Source organism: Theropithecus gelada, chromosome 19 (genome assembly GCF_003255815.1).
Source record: "Theropithecus gelada isolate Dixy chromosome 19, Tgel_1.0, whole genome shotgun sequence".
In the NCBI taxonomy this organism is placed as follows: Eukaryota; Metazoa; Chordata; class Mammalia; order Primates; family Cercopithecidae; genus Theropithecus; species Theropithecus gelada.
Window position 1 is genome coordinate 17,388,886 of NC_037687.1, and position 5,018 is coordinate 17,393,903.

A 5,018-nucleotide genomic window follows, 5' to 3' on the forward strand; every position below is an offset into this window, starting at 1 on the left:
AGAGCTTCAGGAATAAACTGACAAGTGGTGACTGGGTGCAGTCGCTCACATCTGTAATTCCAGCACTTTGGAAGGCCCAGGTGGGAAGATTGCTTGAGCCCAGGAGTTCGAGACCAGCCTAGCCAACATGGGAAACCCCATCTCTACTAAAAATATAAAAATTAGCTGGGCGTAGTGGCATGTGCCTGTAATCCCAGCTACTCAGGAGGCTGAGGTAGGAGAATGGCATGAACCCAGGAGGCAGAGGTTGCCGTGAGCTGAGATCATGCCACCGCACTCCAGCAGCCTGGGTGACAGAGCAAGACTCTGTCTCAAAAAGAAAAAAAAAAAAAAGGAATAGATTTAAGAAGTTGTGGCCAAGAGCAGTAGCTCAAACCTGTAATCCCAGCACTTTGGGAGGCTGAGGCAGGAGGATGGCTTGAGCCCAGGTGTTTGAGACCAGCTTGGGCAACATGGTGAAACCCTGTCTCTACAAAAAAATACAACAAAAAAAAATTATAATAAGCTGGGTGTGGTGGCATGTGCTTGTAGTCCCAGCTACTAGGGAGGCTGAGGTGGGAGGATCACCTGAGCCCAGGAAGTTGAGGCTGCAGTTAGCTGTGGTCATGCCACTGCACTCCAGCCTGGGCAATGGGAGTGAGACCCTGTCTCAAAAAAAAAAAAAAAAAAAAGTCATCTTCATCTCTGTATCACCATCACAAGTCTTCACACAAAAATGATTTGGGAAGTATTTTGTTGACCTTAACTGTTCAATCACCTAGAGATGCTTATTGCACACAGCCTGTGTGCAGGGAATCGGGGACAAAGCAGACCCAATCCCTGCCCAGGGGAGCTGAGAGTCCAGCAGGGGAGATGGCAATAAACAAGCTCTTGCCCAATAATGATACCAGTTGCCCCTGGGACCAGGCTGCTAAGAGAGATGACTGGATCTGGGAGGGCTTCCTGGAAGAGGTGGCTTTGATACTGAAATCCAACAACAAGTGGGACTAGCCCAAGAGTGACCTGAGAGTGTGGGAGTGTGGGCAGTTCTGGCAGGCAGAACAGCCCAGGCAAAGGCCAGGAGGCTTCGCGAATTCACAGTGTTCCCGAGAAGAGCAGGATGTCAGGGCCACGGGGAGCTGAGACTCATTTGATGGCGTGGGTAGGGCCGCGTGGGTCAAGGGAAAGAGATAGAGATTACGTCCTCAGCTCAGTGGAGCCACAGCTGACCTGCAGCAGGAAGTGCCAAGCAGAAGCTTGGCCGTAGTGTTTTCTTTCACTTCCTGGGTGGCTTCAGCAGACAGGAATGCAACTTTATGTTCTCATCCTTGGCCTGAGACGGAAGCCTCAGCTTTCCGGAAGTAAAGTGAGTTTCTGGGTCTCTGCTACCTCCGGTGTGATGGTTTCTGCAATATTTTGAGAATGAGTCAGAGGAGATTGGGGTGAGGACCAAAGTGGTACCTTCAGCCCCAGAGAAGAGCATGTGAAAGCTCTAAAAGGAAGTTCTGGCGAGGCGCGGTGGCTCACGCCTGTAATCCCAGCACTTTGGGAGGCCGAAACGGGCAGATCACCTGAGGTCAGGAGTTCGAGACCGGCCTTGCCAACCTGGTGAAGCCCCATCTCTACTAAAAATACAAAACTCAGCCGGGTGTGGTGGTGGGCGCCTGTAGTCCCAGCTACTCAGGAGGCTGAGGCAGGAGAATCACTTGAACCTGGGAGGCGGAGGTTGCAGTCAGCCGAGATTGTGTCACTGCACTCCAGCCCGGGCGACAGAGCGAGACTCCATCTCAAAAAATAAATAAGCAGCCATAAAAAAGGATGAGTTCGTGTCCTTTGTAGGGACATGGATGCAGCTGGAAACCATCATTCTCAGCAAACTATCACAAGAACAGAAAACCAAATACCGCATGTTCTCACTCATAGGTGGGAATTGAACAATGAGATCACTTGGACACAGGAAGGGGATCATCACATACCGGGGCCTATTGTCGGAGGGGAGGGGGAGGGATAGCATTAGAAGATATACCTAATGCAAATGACGAGTTAATGGGTGCAGCACACCAACATGACACACGTATACATATGTAACAAACCTGCACATTGTGCACATGTACCCTAGAACTTAAAGTATAATAAAAAATAAATAAATAAATAAATAAATACAAATTTTTTTAAAAGGAAGTTCTGGGGACATAACCCAGAACTTGCCCGAGAAAAACAGGGCACATCAGTGATGCAAATACCCACATTTTTCTGCTGAGAAGAAGTCCATAAATACAATCAAAGGATAAAATATAATCAAAGTGTAACTGGAAACAAAGTTGAACTCATGGATAAAATATCCTCGTTATATAAGTAACATCTAGAAAGCAGTAAGCCTGTAATCCCAGCACTTTGGGAGGCCGAGACGGGCGGATCACGAGGTCAGGAGATCGAGACCATCCTGGCTAACACAGTGAAACCCCGTCTCTACTAAAAAAATACAAAAAACTAGCCGGGCGAGGTGGCGGGCGCCTGTAGTCCCAGCTACTCAGGAGGCTGAGGCAGGAGAATGGCGTAAACCCGGGAGGCGGAGCTTGCAGTGAGCTGAGATCCGGCCACTGCACTCCAGCCTGGGCGACAGAGCCAGACTCCGTCTCAAAAAAAAAAAAAAAAAAAAAAAGAAAATGCCAACCACTTAGGCGGATATGAATCCAGAAGTCACAGAAAACGAAGGACAAATAGCTCTTAAACCCAGAAAAAGTTCCTCAGCTTCACTTGCCAAATGAAAATCAAGAGTACAGTGAGGCAGGGCCGGGCATGGTGGCTCATGCCTGTAATCTGAGCACTTTGGGAAGCCAACATGGGAGGGTCACTTGAGCTCAGGAGTTGGAGATTAGCCTGGGCAACGTGGTGAGATCCGTCTCTATAAAACATACAAAAATTAGCCAGGCATGGTGGTGTGCACCTGTAGTCTCAGCTACTTAGAAGCCTGAAGTGGGAGGATGGCTTGAGCCCAGGAGGCAGAGGTTGCAGGGAGCCAAGGTTGTGCCACTGTACTCCAGCCTGGGCAACAGAGCAAGATCCTGTCTCAAAAAAAAAAAGAAAAGAAAAGAAAAGAAAAATAATACAGTGAAGCTACATGATCATTTCAACAAATGAGAGAAAGATATGACAAATTCAACACCTTTTCAGGATAATAATAAACAAAAAAACCTCTCAGCAACCTATGAATAAATGGAAATCTCCACAAACTGATAGGCAACATCTACAAAAGGCCATAGGTAATATTCTACTTAATGGTAAAAGACTGAAGGCCGGGCACAGTGGCTGACACCTGTAATCCCAGCATTCTGGGAGGCCGAGGAGGGCGGATCACAAGGTCAAGAGTTTGAGACCAGCCTGACCAACATGGTGAAACCCGTCTCTACTAAAAATACAAAAATTAGCCAAGCACAGTGGTGTGTGCCTGTAGCCCCAGCTACTTAGGAGGCTGAGGCAGGAGAATCGCTTGAACCCAGGAGGTAGAGGTTGCAGTGAGCCGAGACAGCGCCATTGCACTCCAGCCTGGGCGGCAAAGCAAGACTCCATCTCAAAAAACAAAAACAAAAACAAAAATGGTAAGAGACTGAATAACTTCCTCCTGAGATTGAGAACAAGGATGTCCATTCTCACCACCTCTATTCAACATTGTTCTGGTGATGCTAGCCACTGTAATAAGAAAAGAAAAAGCAGGCTGAGGCAGGAGAATGGCATGAACCCGGGAGGCGGAGCTTGCAGTGAGCCGAAATTGCACCACTGCACTCCAGCCTGGGCAACAGAGCGAGACTCTGTCAAAAAAAAAAAAAAGAAAAGAAAAGAAAAAGCTGGGCATGGTGGCTCATGCCCGTAATCTGAACACTTTAGGAGGCTGTGGTGGGAGGATCGCTTGACCCCAGGAGTTGGAGACCAGCCTGGGCAATATAGTGAGACCTCATCTTTACAAAAAAATTTAAAGATTGCCAGGTGTGGTGGCTCACACCTGTACTCCCAGCACTTTGGGAGGCTGAGGTAGGCAGATCACTTGAGGTCAGGAGTTTGAGACCAGCTTGGCCAATATGATGAAACCCTGTTTCTACTAAAAATACAAACATTAGCCAAGCATGGTGGCACATGCTTGTAATCCCAGCTACTCAGGAGGCTGAGGCATGAGAATGGCTTGAACTGGGAAGGTGGAAGTTGCAGTGAGCCAAGATCATGCCACTGTACTCCAGCCTGGGCTGGGCAACAGAGCTATACTCAGGAAAAAAAAAAAAAAAAATGGCTGGGCACGGTGGCTCACACCTGTAATCCCAGCACTTTGGGAGGCTGAGGTGGGAGAATCACAAGGTCAGAAGTTCGAGACCAGCCTTACCAACATGGTGAACCCCATCTCTACTAAAATTACAAAAATTAGCGGGACATGGTGATGCATGCCTGTAATCTCAGTTACTCAGGAGTCTGAGGCAGGAGAATCGCTTGAACCCGGGAGGCAAAAGTTGCAGTGAGCCAAGATCGTGCCACTGCACTCCAGCCTAGGCAACAGAGGGAGACTTTGTCTCCAAAAAAAAAAAAAAAAAAAAATTAAAAATTGGCAGGGTGTGATGGCTCACACCTGTCATCCCAGCTACTTGGGAGGCTGAGGATTGCTTGAGTCAGGGAGGTCAAGGCTGCAGTAAGCCATCATCACACCATTACACTCCAGTCTGGGCAACAGAGCGAGATCCTGTCTTAAAAAAAAAAAAATAGGCCGGGCGCGGTGGCTCAAGCCTGTAATCCCAGCACTTTGGGAGGCCGAGACGGGCGGATCACGAGGTTAGGAGATCGAGACCATCCTGGCTAACACGGTGAAACCCCGTCTCTACTAAAAAAAATACAAAAAACTAGCCGGGTGCGGTGGCGGGCGCCTGTAGTCCCAGCTACTCGGGAGGCTGAGGCAGGAGAATGGCGTGAACCCGGGAGGCGGAGCTTGCAGTGAGCCGAGATCCGGCCATTGCACTCCAGCCTGGGCGGCAGAGCGAGACTCCGTCTCAAAAAAAAAA